This window comes from Geotrypetes seraphini, chromosome 1, assembly GCF_902459505.1.
Source record: "Geotrypetes seraphini chromosome 1, aGeoSer1.1, whole genome shotgun sequence".
Lineage (NCBI taxonomy): Eukaryota > Metazoa > Chordata > Amphibia > Gymnophiona > Dermophiidae > Geotrypetes > Geotrypetes seraphini.
The window spans coordinates 132,875,472-132,900,852 of NC_047084.1; positions in this window are offsets into that span (position 1 = coordinate 132,875,472).

Consider the following 25,381-nt stretch of genomic DNA (forward strand, 5'->3'; position numbering starts at 1 on the left):
AGGTAAAATGGTAAAACTAGAGGGCATAATTTGAGGTTACGGGGAGGAAGAATTAGGAGCAATGTAAGGAAATTCTTCTTCACGGAGAGGGTGGTAGATGCCTGGAATTCCGTCCCGAGGGAAGTGGTGGAGAGGAAGACGGTGACGGAATTCAAAAAAGCGTGGGATAAAAATAGAGGGTCTCTAATTAGAAAACGAAGGATGTAAAGTAAAGAATTAAGGCCGGTATTGGACAGACCTGCATGGTCTGTGCCCCATATATGGTGATTCGGTATAGGGTGGGCATCATGTGAACTCCACTAATATGGAACAGGAGGATGTTACTGGCCAGACTTTACGGTAGATGTTCTGCAAACAACGGGATGGTTGGAGTGAACTTGGATGGCAACTTCAGCATTTGGAACCACTTTACAGTCATGTATTTTTTTAATGGGTAGAACTTATGGGCAGACTGGATGGACCATTTAGTTCTTTATCTGCCGTCATTTACTATGTTACTAATATAGTATTTATTTGCCTTCATAGCCTGCATTTCAGTACTTTATCCTATAACCCTAAACAGAATATAAGAAACAGGAGGAAAGAGAGGTTCTGAACCTGATTGTCAATGTCCCCAATGAAACTGGTGGTGGAGATGACCTGGACAGAGATATGTAGTGCAGTTGAGACATATATCAAGCTCTTATAAAGCTATATGGAATGAGAATTTATACTGTCTCTCCCCTTCCTGTTCATTCTTGCTCTTCTTAATATTGTGAGCAATAGAGACATAACTTGGCGACACGTTTAAGGTGCACCTCACCAATGATTTTATATGAAGCATCAGGGCTTCCGAAATGAATGACAAAGAGACACTATGAGATTTTAGAAGTCCTAGCAGAAACATGAGTCACAGTGCAGCTGGATCTGTCTACCCATGAATAGAGTGTTAAAATACTTGTACAATCCTGGTGGAAATATAGGCACTGACGTAGCTGGGTCTCTCTGGCAGGTTTAATCCAAATTTGGGCACCAAAAGAATCTATGCAGAGTGTGTGCTAGGTGCCATTGACTTGGGTTCGAATCCTAATGACTTGATGAGTTATTGATCCAAAATGAAATTGGTCAAGTGCAAGTCCGACAAGGTACTCCAGCATCATCCCCACAGTAGTTGTCAATGTGTCCAGCCACCTAGTTGCAGGTTGACCTCTTCGTCTAATTCATTTGATCTTCCCAAATATGACGTCCTTCTCCAGTGATCTCTCTCTTCTAATAATGTGACCAAAATAAGATAGTCATAACTTCATCATGTGGGCTTCAAGGGACATATACGGTTTGATCTCTTCCATAATTGATTTGTTAGTTCTCCTGGAGGTCCACAGCATGCATAGAATCCTTCCCCAGCACCAGAGTGGAGAGTATTATTCTATAAACTAGTGTTTAAGCCTGTTACATTAACGGGTGCTAGAATATATGTCTGTCTGTCTTTCTTTCTTTCTGTTGCTCTCCCTGCCCCTTTCTTCCTTTCTTTCTGTCTCTCTCCCTCCCGCTGTCTGTCTGTCTGTCTTTCTTTCTGTCTGTCTCTCTCCCTGGCCCCCTTTGTCTGTCCTGTCTTTCTGTCTCTCTTCCTGCCCTTGTGTCTTTCTTCCTTTCTTTCTATCTGTCTCCCTCCCACTGTCTATCTTTCTTTCTTTCTCTCTCCCTCCCGCTGTCTGTCTTTCTTTCTGTCTCTCTCCCTGCCCCCTGTGCAGAAGCAGCATTTCCCTCCCTCCCCACTTCCCTATGCAGCAGCCGCAGCAGCATTCCCTCCCTTCCATTTCCCTGTGCAGCAGCATTTCCCTCCCCCACCCCACTTCCCTGTGCAGCAGCCGCTGCATTCCTTCTCCCTCCACTTCCCTGTGCAGCAGCAGCAGCAGTGGTATTTCCCTCCCCTCCACTTCCCTGTGCAGCAGCAGCAATGGTATTTCCCTCCCCCTCCACTTCCCTGTGTGGCAGCAGCAGCAGTATTTCCCTCCCCCCACTTCCCTGTGAAGCAGCAGCAGTATTTCCCTCCCCCCCCACTTCCCTGTGCAGCTGCAGCAGCAGCGGTATTTCCCTCCCCCCTCCCACTTCCCTGTGCAGTTGCAGCAGCATTCCCCTGTCCCTTCCCACCAGCTGGTTGTTTATGGCCGACTCCCTTAGTCCCTTGCTGGAGTTATTTTTAAGTTTAAAGCTGCTGCAGCGGTTCCACTCACAATCTCCACCTGCATCAGAAGCCTTTTCTCTGACAGTACGGCTGTGAGAGGAGTCGCCGCGGCAGTTTTGAACTTAAAAATAACTTTGGTCAGGAACTGTAAGGGAGCCGGCCAGACCGCGGGCTGCAGAACAGAACCTGGGGGACCGCGAGTGTGGGGTCGTTCTGTTAGATGGAGTGAGGGCAGGAGGGGGGAGTCGCCTCCATGCGTCCCTGCTTAAGGTGACTCCGCATGCGCAGAAGAAACCACCGCTGACTCCTACTACTCATGCGGAGCCACAGAGCTACGGATCACAGATCACGCAGGTAGGAGTGCGCATATGCACTTAGGGTTTTATTATTAGTGATGACACTCTGAGTTGCATGCTGTTTGTAGAACCAATTTCTGTGCCAAATGGGTGCGATGATTTACACTAACTGAAACCTGCTGTAAATCCTATCAGGTATGTAAGGCATGGATCCCTGGTATTCAGTAATACTGTGGGCATATTTAGTGAACACCCCTGCCCTACCTCTCTGAAAGCCATGCCCCCTTTTAAATTACATAGAAACATAGAAGATGACGGCAGATAAGGGCCATAGCCCATCAGGTCTGCCCACTCTACTGACCCACCCCCAAGTCTACTATCCTAGGGATCCCACTCCTGGTGACAGGTTCCCTTGGCTTAACCCTCTAAGGGATCCCACATGGGCATCCCATTTGCTCTTAAATTCTTGCACGCTGTTTACCTCGATCACCTGCACCGGGAGCTTGTTCCAAGGATCAACCACTCTCTCGGTGAAGAAATATTTCCTGGTGTCACCATGAAATTTCCCGCTCCTGAGTTTGAGCGGATGTCCTCTTGAGGCTGAGGGTCCTTTGAGAAAGAGAATCTCTTCTTCCATCTCGATACGGCCGGTAATATACTTAAACGTCTCGATCATGTCTCCTCTCTCCCTACGTTCCTCGAGTGAGTACAGCCGCAAATTTTTCAGCCTTTCCTTGTACGATAGATCCTTGAGCCCCGAGACCATCCTAGTTGTGTGCTAAAATTGATGTAGTAGTGCTTATTTAACTTATTTATAAATGATCTGGAAATTGGAACGACGACTGGGGGTGATTAAATTTGCAGATGACACTAAACTGTTCAAAGCTGTTAAAACGCATGCGGATTGTGAACAATTGAGGCGGACCTTAGGAAATCGGAAGACTGGGCGTCCAAGTGGCAGATGAAATGTAATGTGGACCAATGCTCTGGTAACATCCCTTTCCTCAGAGCGATGTCCATTAATCACCACCCTCTTTTGTCTTCCACTCAATCAGTTGCTGACCCAGCCTGTCACTTTGGGACCCTTCCCGAGGACACGTCTGTCTGGAACACTGTCAAAGGGAAGATACAGCTCTTCTACAATGCACTGCAGAGTGATTTCCAGAAGTTGGGGGGGAAAGTGGGAAAGTCATAGTAAAAGCAAAAATTTTTTCCAGAAGAAGCATATCTTCGTAGAAAGAGAGAACAGAGGCTGCATCATAGATCCAATCTGAGATGATAAAGGTTTTAGATGCAAAAGGAGAAAGAACAAGATGTGAGATATCAAATGGCTATATCATTCTGATTTTACCCTCTAGACATAGCCCATGGCATTTTGCCTAAGAATTCAAAATGTACTGGTGGACAGATTTATATGTAGGATCTAAATCTTTCAGAGGCAGGGAAAAAAGATTCTAAGCAAGAAATTCGGACAATATGTCGTCAAACGTTGAAACTGGGGGATGGATGGAAGCAGATGGCTTTGCGACGACAGCAGAAGAAATCGTCTCGAGGAGAAGACCAACTATGAGGCATTACAGGAGAAAAACTGGAAAGCAAATAGCCCAAATGATTACAGTCCAAGCAAGAAAGCTCCAGACTTGCGGCTTTGTTTTTTAACGTCTTTATTCGTTTCTAAAACTTTCAATACGTGTAACATAAAATACAATCAATTTATACTTTAACATCACTTACGGCCTCTTTTACAAAGGTGCGCTGCGCTAACGGCCCCGGAGCCCATAGAGATTTAAAGTGCTTCGGGGCTGTTGCCGCGCAGCTTTGTAAAGGAGACCGTTAATATACCATCAAAGTTTAACTCACATCAAATATCCCCCCCCTTATACCCAACGATTGTTGTTAAGCATATGAAATCATAAAGTATTCCCTCCCCCCCTCCCCACCCTGGACGTTTATGAATAAAGGGAAAAAATAATACTCATTCTGTACAGTATTTTTTAATGGCTCCCAAATATTCCTAAATTTCTTAAAATGTCCCTGCTGTATGGCTATTACCTGTTCCATTTTAAAGATTTGGCAGAACTAATTCCACCAAAAATTATAATTCAGCCGATCCCAATTTTTCATAATTTGCTGTATGGCAACCCTTGTCATAATGAGCAAAAGTTTATTATTTCACTCTTGGCTCTCATGGAAATACCAAATAACACAGTGTCATATGATAATGCCACCGGGTAGATTATTCATTTGGCTCCAAATGGATTTCCAAAAACTAAGGGGTTAATAAAAAAAAAACCCCGTCTAAAAAGTGTCCTAAATGGCTACTTGGACGATCACAAAGTCTGATCGTCCAAGTACCCATAACCAAAGCTGGTTTTTAGACGTATCTAAAACCAACTTAGGCCTTTCCCTGCCTCTAAAAACACAGAGAGAAAAGAGGTGTGTTTAGAGGAGGGGAAAGGGCGGGCAGTGGGCGGGAGGTGGGCCGACCTACACCTAGGCGTACAACAGGTATAACCAAAACATTTACAGGTTGCCTAGTCGGCACTTAGACCTTTTTGACTTACACAAAGTCAAACCAGTGCCGAAAAAGGGGCCGCTGAGCTGATGGCCGCTGGCGCCATCAGTTCAGCGACCCGGCAAGCATCACGGCAGGAGAGATGCCTCATCTCCCCTACTGCGATGCCATCACTCCTCTACCCGAACTGCCGTGACCCATGGCAGAGCGGCAGCTCGGGTAGAGGAGTGATGGCATCGCAGTAGGGGAGATGAGGCATCTCTCCTGCCGCGATGCATCACCCCCCCCCCGACAACATCGGGGCAAGAGGGAGCCGAAGACCTCTTGCCCCGCAGCAGCTGCGGCACCCCCGACAATATCAGGGCACAAGGGAGCCCAAGCCCTCTTTGCCCGGCGATCGTGCCCTCCCCGACTCGATCTGGCCAGGAGGGAGCCCAAACCCTCCTGGCCCTGGCGACCCCCCCCTCCAATTTAACGGGCCGGGAGAGTGCCCAAGATCTTCTGGCCCCGGCAACCCACCCTACTGGATTGGGCCAGGAGGGAGCCCAAGTCCCCCTGGCCCCGGCAACCCCTTACCCCCCACCCCACACTACAATACGGGCAGGAGGGTTCCCAGGCCATCCTGCCCTCGACACCCCCATCCCCCAACAAATGCCCCCCAGAACCCCCGATCGGACCCCCCTGCCGACCCGTGACCCCCGGCCGACTCCGCGAACCCCCCACCCCCACCCCTTCCCCGTACCTGAACGTTGGCCAGACGGACGGATGCCAAGCCCGCCCGTCCGGCAGGCCAGCCGGGTCCTGAATGGAGCCGGATTGGCCCAGGCGGAAGAAACCCCGCCCACAGGTGGGGCCTGGGCCAATCAGAATAGGCCTGGGAGCCATAGGCCCCTCCTGTGGGTGGAGCCTTAGGCTCATGGGCCAGGTGGGGCCCATGGACCTAAGGCTCCGCCCACAGGAGGGGCCTAAGGCTCCCGGGCCTATTCTGATTGGCCCAGGCCCCTCAGGCCCCACCTGTGGGCGGGTTTTTTTTCGCCTGGGCCAATCCGGCCCCATTCAGGACCCGGCTGGCCTGCTGGACGGGCGGGCTTGGCATCCGTCCGTCTGGCCAACGTTCAGGTACGGGGAAGGGATGAGGGTGGGGGTGGGGAGGTTGTGGAGTCGGCCGGGGGGGTCGCGGGTCAGTGGGGGGGGTCCGATTGGGGGTTCTAGGAGGGGCGGTCATTGGGGGGAGGGGGGTGTCGAGGGCAGGAGGGCCTAGGATCCCTCCTGCCCATATTGTAGTGGGGGGTGGGGGGTAGGGGGTCACTGGGGCCAGGGGGGCTTGGGCTCCCTCCTGGCCCAATCTGGTAGTGGGGGTCACAGGGGCCAGGAGGGCTTGGGCTCCCTCCTGGCCAGATCGAGTTGGGGGGGGCACGATCGCTGGGGCAAGAGGGCTTGGGCTCCCTCTTGCCCCGATGTTGTAGGGGGGGGGTCGCGGTTTGACATGGCAGGAGGGCTTGGGCACCCTCCTGCCTGGATCGTTGTGGGGGGGGGGGGGGTTCTGTAACCGGTATTGTTTTTGACAGACACCGGTTACAGAATCCAGCTTTTAAGCGAAGGACTGGCTCCTCCTTCGCCTAAAAGCCCTTCTGTTGGACGTTTGGGGCTTAGGCGTTTTTTTGGTTGTGGGGTGGGGGTGTACTTTTAGACGTAGTGGTGATCTGGGCGTTTAGTAGAGGCAGGCCCTAATCAAAACAAGGACGTTTGTTTTGGTTATGGACACTTTCCCTGCTTCTGCTTTGAACGTTTAAGGACTTAGGCCAAAAGGGGACTTAGACGTTTTTTTTGATTGTGCCCCTCGACGTATCAAAGGACAATAGAATAGTAAATGATCTAATGTCCAAGATTCGAGATAATAATAATAATAATAATTTTATTTTTTGTATACCGCTATACCAGAAGTTCAAAGCAGTTCACAACGAGAGAATACATACAATCAGTAAGTAGAATACAAGATAAGACAGTCGATAAAGAATACATCAGGAAGCATGGAGAGTTAAATCAATGACCATTGTTAAATGAGAGCATATCAAACAGCCGTGTCTTTAGTGATTTTCGAACATCTAGGCAGGACGAAGCTTCTAGTATAGGTTTTCCAAGCCAAGTATTCAGTTTAGCGGCCTGGAATGAGAGAATTCTGTCGAAGAACTTCTTGTATTGGCATGATTTTATAGCAGGATAGTTAAATAAGTTTATTCTGCGTATACTCTTCTTTGAGTTATTTAAAGAAAACTGAGAAGCAAGATCGTCTGGTGGCATTCCAAAGGCCGCTTTATAGCAGATACAAGAAAACTTGAACAGAACTCTGGACTCCACCGGCAACCAGTGAAGTTTTTGGTCAAATGGGGTGATGTGCCCCCATTTTTTTAATCCAAAAATGAAGCGAACCGCAATATTCTGAATCAGTCTCAGTTTTTTGAGTATTTTTTTATAAGCTCCCAAATAGATAATATTGCATAAGAACATAAGAACATAAGCAGTGCCTCCGCCGGTTCAGACCATAGGTCCATCCCGCCCAGCAGTCCGCTCCCGCGGCGGCCCGAACAGGTCACGGCCTGTCTGAGTCACCAGAAGGGGCCCCCCTTGCCACCTTGGTTTCCCATTGAGTCCTATCTTCCCATCGAAGTCCTAACCCTCCGGTCTTGCACATGCACGACCTGGTTGGATTTCTATACTTATTACCTGGTTGGGTTTCTATACTTGTGTTACATCCCTCTCTCAGTATCCCACGATCCCTTTATCCCTCAGGAATCCGTCCAATCCCTGTTTGAATCCTTGTACCGTACTCTGCCTGATCACTTCCTCCGGTAGCGCATTCCAAGTGTCCACGACCCTTTGGGTGAAAAAAAACTTCCTTGCATTTGTTTTGAACCTATCTCCCTTCAGTTTCTCCGAATGCCCCCTCGTACTTGTTGTCCCCTTCAGTCTGAAGAATCTGTCCCTATCCACCCTCTCTATGCCCCTCATGATCTTGAAGGTCTCTATCATATCTCCCCTGAGCCTCCTTTTTTCCAGAGAGAAGAGCCCCAGCCTATCTAACCTCTCAGCATATGAGTAGTGTTCCAGCCCTCTTACCAGCTTCGTTGCTCTCCTTTGGACTCTCTCAAGTACCGCCATGTCCTTCTTGAGGTACGGCGACCAATATTGAACACAGTATTCCAGATGTGGACGCACCATCGCTCGATACAATGGCATGATGACTTCCCGCGTCCTGGTTGTTATGCCCCTCTTTATGATGCCCAGCATTCTGTTGGCTTTTTTCGAGGCTGCTGCGCACTGTGCAGATGGCTTCAGTGATGCAGTAATCTAAGAGGCTAAGAATGGATGATTGCACCAGCAAGCGGAAAGAAAGTTCGTCCAAAAATTTTTTCATGGTGCGAAACTTCCATAAGACTGAAATACATTTCTTAAACAGTAGGTCAACATGTTTTTCCAGAGTCAGATGTTTGTCGATCATTAAACCCAGTATTTTTATTGTCTGTTCAACATTATATTCCCGCCCGCTCACATGAATCGTTATTTCTTTTATCTTATTAGGTGTTGCTAGAAAGAATTTGGTTTTTTCAGTATTTAATTTTAATTTGAAGGCAAACATCCAAAACTCAATCTGATTTATGTTTGCTAAAGAGTTAATAAAATCAGGTGACAAATGGGTTAACGGTATGACTACAGTGATGTCATCTGCATAAATGTAGAAGTTGAGTTTTAGACTTTGCAGCAAATTACCCAATGACATAAGATTCACGTTAAACAGCGTAGGGGATAGAGGGGAACCCTGCAGCACCCCGCAAGTGTTGTCCCAGCTATAAGAGAGGGTGTCATCCTTAAACACCCGGTAGGATCTTTTGCCCAGGAAACCTTGAAACCAGTTTAAAACATTTCCTGCAATACCGATGAATTCCAGGCAATTCAGTAAGATGGTATGGTCTACTAAGTCAAAAGCACAACTCAGGTCCAACTGCAAAATCATAGCGCTTGTGCCAGCATCTATTAGACTTAGAGCTATCTAATTTCTGTAACGAACTGGGGTCCAAAAAGCTCTATGTAATAAGAAAAACCATGTTTGTCTCATAGATGCTGACGCCGTACATCTCATCCTCCAAGCCCAAATTCGTGGCCATTGAGACGCGGTAATTTGATGCTTTATCTCAATGCTCCAAATGTCACGCACACCAGTCTTTGGTTTCTTATTCAAAAATCCAGATATTAATTTATACCACTGAGCGGCCTGTTGACCCAGGAAGTCTACCTGAAAATATAAGACCGGCAAACTATGCTGATTAGTTAGATTTTTCCATTCAGGGAATCCCTCCCGAATGGACTGCTTCGACTGCAACCATCTTATGATTTGTTAAGACCAAATTTGTGTTGTAGTAGTGAAAAGTCCAGCAACTTACCATCAGAAATAACATCATCCAAGGTACGTATACCTGCCTTCATTGAGTGTTTCCAGATGACCTGCGGCTTTAATGATGGACCCGAGACATACGAGGGACCTTCGAAAAGTTTGTGCACTTTGATTTACTTTTTTAAAAACACACACTATTAAATATCTCAAAAACAAATGACATCACTACCTGCAAGGTGAGCCGGCTTGCTTGACTAGTCACATGACATTCTACGACACGCCCTCATACCACTTCTCCCGCCCCAACCGTTTCCCGCGAAGATATGAAAGTACGGAAACTTTCTGAAGGACTCTTGTATTAGCTATTACGGAGATGTGATTCAGTGACTCCCAAGGAAGGGGCCTGATCATACTATGTTATGATCTCTTTAGGAGGGACAGAAATGTCAGAAAAGGTGGAGAAAGCCCGATTTGGATGGTACCTATTCTAAAAATGAAAGTAGGCACCCATAGGAGGAAATATTCTTTCACTCAGTTAAGCTCTGGAATGCGTTGCCAGAGGATGTGGTAAGAGCAGATAGCGTAGCTGGTTTTAAGAAAGGTTTGGACAAATTCCTGGAGGAAAAGTCTACAGTCTGTTATTAAGACATGGGGGAACCCTCTGCTTGCCCTGGATCGGTAGCATGGAATGTTGTTACTCCTTGGGTTTTGGCCAGGTACTAGGGTCCTGAATTGGTCACTGTGAGGATGGGCTACAGGGCAAGATGGACCATTGGTCTTACCCAGTAAGGCTATTCTTATGTTCTTACATGAGCCAAGTATAGGACAATTAAGCCATTGTAACATCACATACAGTTGGCTCTGAGGCACTGTGGAATGAGCCATTATGACATCACAATCTCAGCTCTGGAATGTTGCTCTCATTGGGGTTCCGAAATCTTGATATTCTTTGAGATGCTGGAATATTGCTACTCCTTGGGTTTTGGCCAGGTACTAGGGACCTGGATTGGCCACTGTGTGAACGGGCTACTGGGCTTGATGGACTATTGGTCTGACCCAGTAAGGCTATTCTTATGTTCTTACATGAGCCAAGTATAGGACAATCAAGCCATTGTAACATCACTGATGAGGTTGGCTCTGAGGCACTGTGGAATGAGGCATTATGACATTACAATCTCAGCTCTGGAATGTTGCTCTCATAGGGGTTCCGAAATCTTGTTATTCTTTGAGATGCTGGAATGTTGCTACTCCTTGGGTTTTGGCCAGGACGAGCTACTGGACTTGATGGATCATTGGTCTGGCCTAGTAAGGCTATTCTTATGTTCCTAGGTTCCTATGTTTCGAGAACTGACGTCGAGCGGCGAGAGTTGGTCGGCCCCGCAGGGAAGAGAAGCAGGGCGAACTCGGAGCCAGCCTGTTCCCGATGGCGGCAGTGGCAGCCTATTCCTCAGCGGCGGTGGCAGCATTTTCCCAAAGGCGGTGGCATGGGGGAGGGGAGGGAGAAACAAAGAAAAGGTGGGGGGAGCCAGAAAGAAAGGGGGCAGGGTGAAACAAAGAAAAAGAAAAAAAATGGTGCACGGAGGGAGAGAGAGAAAGACAGACAGAGAGAAAGAAAGAAGGGGGCAAGGTGAAACAAAGAAAGAAATGGGGCATGAAGAGAGAGAGAGAAAGACAGACATACAGAAAGAAAGGGGGCATGGAGAGAGAAAGAAAGAAGGGGGCAGGGTGAAATAAAGAAAAAGTTTGGGGAGGGAATGAGGTCTGGAGGAGAGGAAGCATACAGGAGGCTGAAAGAAGGGAAGAAATATTGGATGCACAGTCAGAAAAATAAAGTGCAACCAGAGACTGATGAAATTACCAAACAAAGGTAGGAAAAATGATTTTATTTTCAAATTAATGATCAAAATGTGTCCGTTTTGAGAATTTATATATGCTGTCTATAGTATGCACTATTGCTCCTTTTTACTAAACCGCAATAGCGGTTTTTAGCACAGGGAGCCTATGAGCGTTGAGAGCAGCATGGGGAATTCAGCACAGCTCCCTGCGCTAAAAACCGCTATTGCGGTTTAGTAAAAAGGGAGGGGGTATATTTGTCTATTTTTGTATAGTTGTTACTGAGGTGACATTGCATAAAGTCATCTGCCTTGACCTCTTTGAAAACCCGCGGAATATAAATGATAATTAACATTTTCTCTGCATACAGTGTGCTTTGTGTTTTTAAAATTTTATTGTTGGTAGATCATTTTGACTTGGCCACAAAGGTAAGGGGGAGGGATGGAGGGGAGCTGCTGAAAGACATCTAGTAATTCTTGCAGGCTTAACTGTGCAGGGAATTATTTTTGTAAAATAATTTTTTGTTATGTGACTGGCATTATTTAGACTTTAATTTCTATGAATGAATAGAATGAAAATGATATAAAATTACTTGCTTGTTTTTATGTGCGTGCGCTGAAGGAAAGTGGAGAGAGAGTGGGCTGAGGACGCTGAAGGGAAATGGGGAAGAGAGAGTGGGGAGAAGACACTGATTTATAAATTGACAATTATACAGAATATTGTTTCTTTTTATACTTTAATATAATAAGTTCAATATAAAACAATTCAAGGCTTGTGTGGATGGAATCAGGTGGTTTGTGGGGATGAGGCCGAGCTTACGGGGATTAGTCCAATAAAAAGGTATTTTCTTATTTCTCATTATTTTTTTTTTATTTGTTAATTTGTAAAGTGGTGATTGTTATGTATCAGGTTTTTCAAATTTACATCTACTGTCTTTATATTTTGCACAGTATTAGAGGACATGTATTACTGTTTTTGTGGTGTTGTGGTGTTGCATTGTATGCAGAGTCTGGTTTCTTGGCAGTTCAGTTTAACTTTTGTCTACATATTTCTATTTTTAGTTTGTGATTATTCCATATTGGGCGAGGGTGTATCTGTCTGTGTGTATGAAAGGGATATTTGGCTTTCTCATAGCATTGACTGTACAGGATCAATTGACTGTGCAGGATCTGGCTTGTTTAGTTTTACAATGTATGTGCTGGTGTTCTAGTACTCACTGCAGTGTTTAAGATGCTGCCTTATGTGCGATATGTGGATTGTTACTAAAAATTATATTTTTCATATAGATGGGGAGAGGTCAAAAAATGATGGGCCCCAGGTGTCACATATGCTAGGTACACCACTGCTCGCAGGTATGTCAAGGGAGCTCAGAATAGCTTACCTGAGTTTATTCAGCTTCTCAAGCATTTTTCCCTATCTGTCCCAGTGGGCTCACGATCTATTTAATGTACTTGGGGCAGTGGAGGATTAAGTGACTGGCCCAGGATTTAAACCCACACCCTCAAGATGCTGAAGTTGTAGCTCTAACCACTACGGCACACTCTCCTCCTGTAGACAAATATTGAGATAAATATCCAGTGTTCAGGTAAGAACATAAGAATTGCCGCTGCTGGGGTCAGACCAGTGGTCCATCGTGCCCAGCAATCCGCTCACGCGGCAGCCCCTAGGTGAAAGACCAGCGCCCTAATTGAGACGAGCCCCACCTGCGTACGTTCTATTTCAGCAGGAACTTGTCTAACTTTGTCTTGAATCCCTGGAGGGGACCTCCAGTGGTTTGGTATATAGCTAAGGAGGACTCCTGACACACCAAGCTAAAATTACTGGACTTTCAAAAATATTGACTTTGATAAAATAGTCATATACTTTACGATGGAGTTAGCAGGGTGGAAAGTGACAGAGGAAGTGGAAGAACAGTGGGTTAAACCAAAACGGAAATATAAAAATGACAACAGATCATTATGTAAGGAAAGTCAATAAAAGCAAGTGGAAAAGGAAACCAATATGGTTTTTCGAAAGACGTGATTGACAAAAATAAAAGCACATAAGAACAAACAAAACAAAACCCAGAAAGTGCAGAGGTTCTCGAACAGACAAGAATATCTGGTAAAGCTAAAACCGTCCAAAAGAAATACAGAAGAGAAAAGAACAAGTGGAATAAAAGATGGTTCCAGTTTATTTATGGCTTCATATGCCGACCATCACATGTATCTGGACGGTTTACGATATTAAAAATTGGAAAAATCTCATATAGAAATTTGGTTAAAATAAAATAAAGAGAGTGTAAAACTAGGACTAAGACAAAATTAGACTTATTAGAAACGAAAGGAACTGAGGAATAGGGAAGTTTTAATTACAATATGTAAATAAAAATAAAATGAAGGATAGAGGGATATCACCTAATAGCATAAAGTGACATAACTTTTTCAGGTAAGTCAGGGGAAGAGAAACTGAAAGACGTTGAGGAGCAATGCGTGGAGGAAGACGAGTAATGCTAAGTAGAGAATGACACGGTGGCGGTTTACCCGCGGCCACCGCATTTTAGCCGCGGGTCACCGCCGAAAACGGGGAAGAAAACTAGCAGTCGCTGCGGCGACGGGGACAAGGCCATTCACCGCCCGCGGGGCGGTGAATGGTCTTGTCCCCGCAGTGAGGCATGAAGGATCGCGCGGTCCCCGCAGCTCACACCCGCCTGCCCAATCGATTCTAGTGTTTAGCCAGCTCTCTCCCTTCTCCTCACCTTAGTTTGTAGATTTTCTTTTTCGGCGACCCGCACGCTATCAGAGAGCCACGCACCCGCCGCTGCTCAGTTTCGATCTTCTGCTCTGACGCAACCGGAAACAGGAAGTTGCAGCAGAGCAGAAGATTGAACACTGAGCAGCCACGCATGTGCGGCTCTTTGGGAAAGCGTGCAGGTCGCTGAAAAAGAAATCCTGCAAATTAAGGTGAGGAGAAGGGAGAGAACTGGCTAAACACTAGGATCGATTGGGCAGGCGGGTGGGGGCTGCAAGGACCGTGCGATCACCCGTGTTCCCGGCTCAGACTGTAAGGAGGGAGTGAAAGGGAAAAGGATTCTGGGCCAAGGGGATGAAAACGGAAAGAAAAACCCACAGCAGGAAAGAAAGGGAAGGACAGGCAGGTGAGCCAGATGCTAGAAGCAGGGGGGGGGAAGAAAGAGGGAAAAAAGCTAGATGGGGTTGAAAAGAAGAGACACACTGGTATGGAAGAGGAAGATAGGGGAAATCTGGACACAGGAAGGTAACAGAAAGAGGGGAAATTATGTGCATTGGGGCATAGGGACAGAGACAAAAAGGGGACATGCCATGTGGATGGAATATGGACACAGGGGGGGGCAATGGCAGATACATAGGGGAGATATTAGAAAAGTATATAAAATCGTACCCGTTTGAGGCTTTTATGTATGCAGCGATGACGGTGACGGGGCGGTGAATGGGGTTGCAGTGGCGGTGACGGGGCGGTGAATGGGGTGGCAGTGGCGGTGAAGGGAATGGCGGTGAAGGGAATGGCGGTGACGGGGCGGTGCAGAGGATGGTGAGACGGGGACGGGGCGGGGACCAATTTTTTCACCGTGTCATTCTCTAATGCTAAGCAAATATTTCTCTTTAGGGTTCACGGAAGAAAACCCTAAAGAAAAACTGTAGATGGCTGGCAAGAGTAAATATGGGGATGGAAATACGTACCAAACTGTTCATGGAAGAGAGTATTGTGAGAATCCTGCCAAACTGAAAGTGGACAAAGGCATAGGGTGGATGAGATCCAACTTAGCCGCTACGGGAGCTCAACGAGATCCTGGCAGGCCTCCTGAAGGATGTTTCTAAGATCTCTGCAGACTGGAGAAGAGTACAGGTTGGAAATATAGGCCTGTATACGTGGAGGGGTAAAATCAAAAAAAGCGTCTAAGTCCCCTTTTGGCCTAAGTCCCTAAACGTTCAACCCAGAAGCAGGGAAAGTGTCCATAACCAAAACAAACGTCCATGTTTTGATTATGGCCTTCCTCTGCCTAAACGCCCAATCTCCACTACGTCTACAAGTACCCCCACAGCATGTGTACACTTTTTAGCCATAATGAAACAAAAACACGCCTATGCCACAAACGTCCAACAGAAGGGCTTTTAGGCGAAGGAAGAGCCAGTCCTTTGCCTAAAAGTTGGATTCTGTAACCGGTTTCTGTCAAAAACAACACCGGTTACAGAATCTCCCCCAACAACGATCCAGGCAGGAGGGTGCCCAAGCCCTCCTGCCATGTTAAACCGTGAACCCCCACCTCCCGACAACATTGGGGCAAGAGGAAGCTCAAACCCTCTTGCCCCAGCCAACCGCGGCACCCCCGACATATCGGGGCAAGAGGGAGCCCAAGCCCTCTTGCCCCCCCGACGTCCCAACTCCATCAGGGCAAGAAGGAGCCCAAGCCCTCTTGCCCCGCCGATCCTCTACCCCCACCCCCCACTACATTACGGGCAGGAGGGATCCCAGGCCCTCCTGCCCTCGACGAACCCCCCTCCCCCTAACGTCCGCCCCCACCAGAACCCCCAATCGGCCCCCCAGCCAACCCCACGACCCCCCCCCTCAGCCTCACCTCCCTTCACCGTACCTTTAGGTAAGTTGGCCAGACAGACGAGTGCCAAACCCGTCCGTCCAGCAGGCAGTCCTCCGACGAATGGGGCCGGATTGGCCCAGCCTAACCAAAGCCCCGCCTACTGGTGGGGCCAAAGGCGCCTGGGCCAATCAGAATAGGCCCGGGAGCCTTAGGTCCCGCCTGTGGGTGGGGCCTTAGGCAAATGGGCCCAACCCGGCTCCCGGGCCTATTCTGATTGTCCAAGGCGCCTTAGGCCCCACCAGTAGGTGGGGCTTTGGTTAGGCTGGGCCAATCCGGCCCCATTCGTCGGAGGACTGCCTGCCGGACGGATGGGTTTGGCACCCGTCTGTCCGGCCAACTTACCTAAAGGTACGGGGAAGGGGGATGGAGGTGGGGGGGTCGTGGGGTCGGCCGGGGGGTCACGGGTCGGCTGGGAGGGGGGCCGATCGGGGGTTCTGGGGGGGCGGATGTTGGGGGGAAGGGTGTTCGTCGAGGGCAGGAGGGCAGATAATGTAGTGGGGGGTGGGGGTAGAGGATCGGCGGGGCAAGAGGGCTTGGGCTCCCTCTTACCCCGATGGAGTCGGGGAGTCGGGGGGGGGCAAGAGGGCTTGGGCTCCCTCTTGCCTCGATGGAGTCGGGGAGTCGGGGAGGGCATGAGGGCTTGGGCTACCTCTTGCCCCAATATGTTGGGGGTGCCTTGGTTGGCTGAGGCAAGAGGGCTTGAGCTCCCTCTTGCCCCGATGTTGTGTGTGTAGGGGGGGAGTGATGCATCGTGGCAGGAGAGATGCCTCATCTCCCCTACCGCGATGCCATCACTCCTCTACCCGAACTGCCGTGGGTCACAGCAGTTCGGTTAGAAGAGTGATGGCATCGCGGTAGGGGAGATGAGGCATTTCTCCTTCCGCGATGGTTAGGTTGCCGGGCCGCTGAACTGATGGCGCCAGCGGCCATCAGCTCGGCGGCCCCTTTTTCGGCACTTAGACCTGGTTTTATTTCGTCTAAGTGAAAAAGGTCTAAGTGCCGACTAGGCAACCTTTAACTGTTTTGGTTATAGGTGTTGTATGCCTAGGTGTAGGTCGGCCCACCTCCCTCCCACTGTACTTGGAGAGACCTCCCAGGAAAGAGACTTGGGAGTTCTGATTGACATGTTAATGAAGCTGTCTATGCAATGTGCGGCGGCGGCGAAAAGGAGAAACAGAATGCTAGGAATGATTAAAAAGGGGATCACGAACAGATCAGAGAAGGTTATCATGCCGCTGTACCGGGCCATGGTACGCTCTCACCTGGAATACTGCATCCAACACTGGTCACCGTACATGAATAAGGACACCGTACTACTCGAAAGGGTCCAGAGAAGAGCGACTAAAATGGTTAAGGGGCTGGAGGAGTTGTCGTACAGTGAGAGATTGAAGAAACTGGGCCTCTTCTCCCTCGAACAGAGGAGATTGAGAGGGGACATGATCAAAACATTCAAGGTACTGAAGGGAATAGACTTAGTAGATAAGGACAGGTTGTTCAGCCTCTCCAAGGTAGGGAGAACGAGAGGGCACTCTCTAAAGTTGAAAGGGGATAGATTCCATACAAACATAAGGAAATTCTTCTTCACCTAGAGAGTGGTAGAAAACTGGAACGCTCTTCTGGAATCTGTTATAGGGGAAAACACACTTCAGGGTTTCAAAACAAAGTTGGACAAGTTGTTGCAAAACTGAAATATACGCAGATGAGGCTGGACTCATTTAGAGTACTGGTCTTTGACCTGAGGGCCACCGCTTGAGTGGACTACTGGGCAGGATGGACCACTGGTCTAACCCAGCAGTGGCAATTCTTATGTTCTTATTAAGATCTCGTAATGAGCTCAGTTTGAAAGAATACTTTTATATACACTCCCTCCTGCTGACAGGCCCTCCAGAACCCAAGACCCCCTAACTGGTGACACCCCCAAATCCCCTACCCCAACATTCCCCAAAGCCTAACACCCTACCCTGGCACCCCTATGCCCACCCCGATCCCCTTCACATACCTTTTATAATACAGCTGGCCCACCTCTTCACAATGGTGGGCCTTCCCCTTCTCGGTGCAACCTGGCATGCACCGGAGAGGGGCACAAGGCCCTGATTGGCCCGGGTGCCTATGGGAGGGGTCTTAGGCACCCAAGCAAATCAGGGCCTTAGACTCCCTTCTAAGTCGAGGCACCCCCGATGCTTATCTCAAAAGTAGACATGGTTACGGGTGGAGAATAGGCGTGGTAAACAGGAATCGCTAGCCATTCACGATAGGCATTGGCAAAACCTGCGTAATATACCGGTGCCTACCTCTAGGACACCTAGTAACGCCTCAGTTTACCATGCCTAGGCACCACTAGGCATGATTTTATAAATGGCGCTGTGCAGCTGATTGACAACTGTGCGGAGCCAATTATCGAATCAAGCCCAAAGTCCCCAGCTCGCTTTCAATTTCTAAACAGTTCCTCGTGCCTGACCAAATAAATGTCTTTTTAACAGTTTCCTGAGCAGCCTAATATCCCTAGTTCTTCTTCTTTTAAGGGGAAGATTATTTCACGGCAGAGGCTTCGCTTCCAACGAGTCGCTTCCAAACGTGCTTTCCTCAATGCCAGAGCCGTGAACAGAACTGATGTTTCTGACCTGAGCGAACAATTTGGCTCGTTCAGGGCTCATTTTACTAAGATGCTCCAGCGGTTTTTGTGCACGCACAGGATTAGCGCGTGCTAGCCGAAAAATGACCACCTGCTTAAAAGGAGTTGGTAGCGGCTAGCGTGTAGGGCAATTTAACGTGCACTATTCCACCGTTTTAATACAGAAGGCAGGTAATAGGCAACTCCATTCTCAGTACTTTATGGATCAACAGGATCTCTTTAACTGCTAGCCAGTGTAAATAGTACAAAATTGTGTGATTTGATGAAAATGTTAAGCTTGCAAAGATGCCCATCGGCCCTTGACAAACTGCAAATCCGAAGACATGAATTCACCGTCGTAGCCTATAGTTGTTCCACGTGAATTTTTAAGTCCCTTATGGGGGTGAACTGGGCTTTCTTTCTTTATTCTAACCCAAAGTTCATTCTCTAGGGCAACATGTCCTAAATATTTGCAGGCAAAATGACTATTTATGTTACATCTAGATGGAAGTAATTGTGGTTAAAGATTTGGCTGTCGCCAGCAGGCTTCGTGCTTTAACCTTACATTCAGCATTGCAGCTCCGTTGGTCACGGCTTGGAAGGCTCCGTAATTAGAAATTATGACGCTTCACGCTCTCAAGAGTTCATCTACCATTTCAAGGCCCTTCAAAATTCTTCTTCGCTTTGTCCGTGAAATCCTCAGGTTTGCGATTTCATATCTCAGCACGGGACCGAGCGGAAGCTCATGTCCGTGTGGGTAAAAGGTACATTTGTTAATGTTTGACACATGGCACGAACCACTCAAGCTCTTCTGGCCCCAAATTACTTTATAAATATAGACTAAGACCCTGCCACGAAGTCCCCCTTTAATCCCGCAGTCTTGCCCTGCGAGTCTCCATTAAGCTAAGCATGTCACTTAATCACAAACATATTCAATCATGATTTTGGCTAGAGGTGTAGAATAATGTGCAGCTGATTTCCCAGGAGCTTGGAGTGCTTAGTATCAAACATAAAAAGCCCAAAAATCAGATCACAAGGCTCATTCTTCAGTTGATTAAATTCGCTACCATTGTAATTGATGGCACAAAGCTAAGAATACACGATGATCACATGATGGATTTCTTCTTATCAGGACAGGCTTAAATCTTACTCCTTTATTTGCCAATATCTCGGTTGGATAAGCATAGAAGGCCCACGTCTAGTTTTCTCCAGCAACCCATATTTCCGCTGCTTAACTACAAGACCCTGTAATAATCTATAGCCCAAACTTTACAGAGGACCTCAACAGCCTGCCAGACAGACCTGGCTATGTGAGCTCTGGGGTTTCTACTGTATATCCTATATAATAAAACCCTAGCCGCGCACGCGCACTCTTACCTGCGTGCTTCCGTGATCTCTGATCTGTGATCAGCAGGTCTGTGGTGGCAGGAGTGCACATGCGCGCATATATCGCTCCCTATGTCCGTGGACGCCAGGACTGGCCTGTAGCGCTGGACTCCCTGCTCTCCACCTCCTCAAGCAAAAATTAAAAGCCTGCGGTGTCGGCTCCTCTCACGAGCCGCACCAGCGTCGGAGAACGCTTCCGATGCTGGCGGGGATTGTGAGAGAAGCCGCCGCGGCACTTTTAAACTTTTTTTAAAAAACCTTAGGCCGCAGCAGGCCAGCCCGCGGAAATGGAAGGGGGGGCCAACAAAGAAGAGGACTCCAGCCACAGGAACACAATAAGGGAAGGGAGGGGCATGGAGCAGGCTAGACCGTGGGAAGGGGGAGGGGCCAAATGGAGCAGGCCAGATCGAAGCAGGACAGAACGCAGTAAAAGAAGGGGGAGGGGCTGAATGGAGCAGGCCAGATCGCGGTAAGGGAAGGGAGGGTGGGAGAAAATGCTGCTACTGCTGCACAGGGATCTGGAGGGGAAGGGAAATACTGCTGCTGCTTCAGCACAGGAAAGTGGAGGGGGGGAGGAAGGAGGGAAATGCTGTTGCTGCTGCACAGGGAAGTTGAGTGGAAATGCTGCTACACAGGGAAAAGGAGGGAAAGAATGACAGACAGACAGCGGAAGGGAGGGAGACAGAAAGAAAGGAAGAAAGACGCAGGGGCAGGGAGAGGGACAGAAAGACAGACAGACATATATTCTAGCACCTGTTAATGTAACGGGCTTAATGACTAGTACTCAAATATAAACCGAGATTTGGGGGCAAAAAAAGGTCCAAAAATGGGGCTTATTTATTTATTTACTTATATCCTAAGTGGTTTTACATTCAGATACTTAATCATATTTCCCTATCCGTCCTGGTGGCTCAAACTCTATCTAGAGTACCTGGGGCAATGAGGGGATTAAGTGACTTGCCCAGGGTCCTAAGGAACAGTGAGGGATTTGAACCCACAGCCTCAGGGTGCTGAGACTGTAGCTCTAACACCTGCACCACACACACGGTTTATATTAGAGTTTTCCCCCTCAATCACCGCTGCAAGCCCCTCCGAACAGGTAGGGTTACCAAACGTCTGGATTTCCCCGGACTTGTTCTCCTTTTGAGGCCATGTCCAGGGATCCGGAGAGCTTTTCAAAACCCGGCACTTTGTCCAGGTTGAAGGACACTGGTCTTAGGAACCGAGACACCGCTCCTTTATCCGTCTCCAGGTGGGTCCGCCCACATACATTTATTTGTAATTAGAAATAAATATTTCACAATATATAATTACATATTTTTTTGTGATTAATCACTATGCTTTAATTATGTTCAATTTGTAACAATGAAAATACTTCCTGCCTATCAGATATTTACATTACGATTCATAACAGTAGCAAAATTACAGTTATGAAGTAGCAACGAAAATAATTTTATGGTTGGGGGGGGGGTCACCACAACATGAGGAACTGAATTAAAGGGTCGCGGCATTAGGAAGGTTGAACTGAAGATAGGTTCCGAGTTATTCGCTGGTTTTTGAACCTTAATCTAGATAAGTCATTAGCACTACAGCTTCTCTTGCACTTTCGTCACATTATAATTATGATTTGTGCACTTATGTAGGCCTGAAATATAGCCTGGCTACAACAGGTCAAGCCTGGAGCACTGGTTCACCAGAGCACCGTTAGTTTTAACTGTTGCACTGAGGCTACATATACAAAATAATATTGTTATTAAATGTTCATGGTTTGATAACTTCTAATACATTGCAGTGCTACCCACTTCTCTTGATTTTTAACTGGGGATTTTTGATCGTTACTCTCAGGACCCAGGCGTACTCCAGCTCACAACCTACCTCCCCGTAGCCATCCCTGCAAGCAGCCTGTTGCCATCTTTCTCAGGCCATGTGAGGAGCACTGCATAGAATGCCCCAACCAACAATCCTGTATGTGAAGCCAAGAAGGCCCATTACCTCACCCCGTGTCTTGTGTCTTCTCTTCAGAATCACAGGTCTTTGGAACGACCTTACTACCCCGCTGCAGAACCTGGGCTCCCTCCAATTATTCCGCAAGCAACTGAAAACCTGGCTTTTCACTTTAGCACAATCAATAGGTTTCACAATTTTTGCCTACGCAGATGATATTCAAATACTTCACCCCCAGAGATACCACAAACATCACCGATATACAAGAAATTAATTTAAAATTAGATAAAATAAGTGATTGGCTCTTTGCAAACAAACTCTCCCTCAACATTAATAAATCTTGTGGTATTCTCTTCTCAACCAATCCAAACGAAACAGTAACAGGAAAAATCTGCCTTAAATCTCAGCCTGTAAAAATAGAAACAAAAATAAAATTACTAGGGGTTATCATAGACAAAGATTTAACATTTCACGATCATATCAGTTCAGTAGTAAAAACCTGCTTCTACAAACTACGACTTATCCGATCTTTAACCTCCATCCTTGAAACCGAAGCAATCACGACCCTAGTTCATTCCCTAGTCATTTCGCACCTTGATTATTGTAATTCTCTTTACAATGGAATTCCTAAAAAAGAAACACGACGTCTTCAGCTCATCCAAAACACTGCAATAAAACTTATATATAAACTAGGGAAATATGACCATGTCACTCCTCTTTTGAAAGAAGCGCATTGGCTACCCATTACACATCGTATCACTTACAAAACTCTTATGTTGGTCTTTCTTCCCATCAACCATCCTTTCTTGACAAACTTCTTATTCCATTTTGCCCATCACGGATCCTTAGATCTGCTGACCAAAATTTACTATCTGTTCCCTCTATAAAGGAATTCTTCTATACTAGGAAAACCAATTTTTCTGTAGTAGCTCCTACTCTATAGAACACTCTGCCATCCCAACTTCGTCAGGAAAAACTCATTGATAAATTCAAGACTAATCTGAAAACCTTCTTATTTCAAGACGCATTTTATTTCTCATGATTCTTCCTTCACCAATCACCTAACCGCTTTAAAGAAGCGCCTTCCCTCCCTCTGTTCCTTCCCTCCCCCTCCCTCTCACATTCAAACCTTTTTTTTTTCATCACTATAATGTAACTTTTCCCCCTCCTCTATTGTTAACCTCACTTTAATGTCTGTCATTGTCAAATGTCCTTAATGTTCACTTCCATCTTTATTCTTTTTTTTTTTTTTTATTAATTTTATAATCTATAAATATAATTTTACCTTGATTTTAACTTTTATTGTAAACCGGCTAGATACTTGTTGATGGTCGGTATATTAATAATCAATAAACTTGAAACTTGTGTCTTCTCTTCAGAATCACAGGTCTTTGGAACGACCTTACTACCCCCCACTGCGGAACCTGGGCTCCCTCCAATTATTCCGCAAGCAACTGAAAACCTGGCTTTTCACAAAAATGTAATTCTATCCCCCCTTACTCTTCTCTTCTATATATAAGTTCATGTAAACCTTTTTTTTTCTTCTCTTCCTATATTTTAAGTTCTTGCAAACTGTGCCGAGCTCCACAACATCCATGGAGATGATGTGGTATATAAACTTAAGGTTTAGTTTAGTTTAGACCTGGAATCATAGTAACACTGCTGCAGGGCCAAGTGCCGGGACGATTCCAATCTCATCCGGTGCATGAGACTGGAATCCCCAGGCCCGTCCAGTTCCACCCATCCCTGCCCCTTAATGCTTAATGCGTAAATAGGGAGAGAGTGCAAATAAGGGGTCTAGGGTGGAGGAATGTCTAATGTTTGGAAGTTGAAACAGCATTAACAGTCCATACAAGCTGCCACGTCTTCATAAAACGCTAATGAACTAGGAGAGGGGAGAGGTCTAGGAAGTGAGAATGAATTGAGGGGGATGGATTCAGTTCTAATTCTTTTAGGTCTAAGTTCCACATTTGGTACTTTGGACCAAGAAATCTTGCTAAAGCAGATAGAGGCAAAGGGTGTTGGAGGAATGATATTGGTGTGGGTCCCCTTGTTTCTGCAGGGTAAACATCAGTTTGTAACAGCAGGAAATGTTGTTCAAGAAATTATCCTGTTCTTTGCAGGGTGGCACCAGGGATATTTTATTTAGTATCTACTTGACACTTGTAACCTCGTTATTAAAGAAAGTGGCGATTAGGTATTAGATCTTCACAGATGGCATCCATCTCTTTGGGGCAAGATTGAGGAGGCTGTATGGATAGCAGAATAAATGTGTGCAGAACAGAAACAGAGAAATTGAAAGCAGATAAAGTCCCGCCCTAGCTCCGCCTCCTGCTGCCTGCTCTGGTTGGGCAGGAACGCATCCACGCATGCGTGGATGCCCTCCTGCCCGATGGCGATTTTGAGGGAGTGCTTTTCAAAACCCGGACAAAGTGCTGGGTTTTGAAAAGCCATCCGGGGAAATCTGGACGTCTGCTAACCCTGAACATAATATACCCCTCTCCTCCACCACAGCACCCCTGCAACCTCTCCATCCCCCATCAGGTCCTCACTGTGCAGCGACCCTCCTTTCAGTGTGCCTGCAACTGCCAGAACCTCAAACAATGAGATGACATGGTAAGGCTTGGGGGAAGGGGGGTGGAAGGCATTTGCCCGTGCCAGCAGCCGGCAATCCAAAAGGACTCAGCGTGCCACACGCTTATATCTAGCACCTTGGGGAAAACCACCCAAAGTGATCCTTATAAGCAGCAACAGTGAGTGTCAAATCCCCCCCAACCCTTGCATCGCTGCACCTGAGATCTAATCCCTACACCACACAAGCACCTGAGAAACAAGAGAATGATGAAGGCCACAGAGGGCCCTCACAGCATTCTTGGCTCCCTCCCTCAAATAGATTCCTGCTTACAGTAGGGTTACCAGATGTCCAGATTTCCCCCGGACATGTCCTCCTTTTGAGGACATGTCCGGGAGTCCAGACGACTTTTCAAAACCCGGCACTTTGTCCGGGTTTTTGAAAAGCTTTCCTCCACATTATGTTGGGCAGGAGGTCATCTGCGCATGCATGGATGACCTCCTGCCCAATGAGAGTAGGCAGCAGGGGGGCGTGGCTGGGCTGGGATTTGAGGCGGGACTGGGGTGTGATGGGGCGGGTCTGGGGGTAAGTCTAGGGCTCTGGATTTTCCTATTTTAAAAAGTTATTTATTTAATAATTTTAATACAATATTCTCAATACAATACCCAATTAACATTAAATATAGTTTGTGGGAGGGGGGGTGTCGCGGCCACAATTTTACGGCAGCGGGAGAGTGTGGGCATCTCTCCCGCTGTTGTTGTGTTTGGGTTTGGGTTTTTTTTATACAGCGATGTTGAGAACGTTTTTTCTGCGTATGTGCCCATTGCTATCATCTGCGATGGGCGCATGCAATTTTAGCGAATCTTCGCTGCTGTCTGCCGACCTCATTAGCAAGCGCGATTTTTTAAGAATGTTTCAAGTTTTTAGATTCGGTATCAAATTGACCGCATTAGCAGACTGTTGCTTTTTAACGCGGGTTTTTGAGAATCCTGGTCTAGGAATGGTGGTAATGTAGCGGGTAAGGATGAGTTATTAGGCTCACTGTGTCATGACAT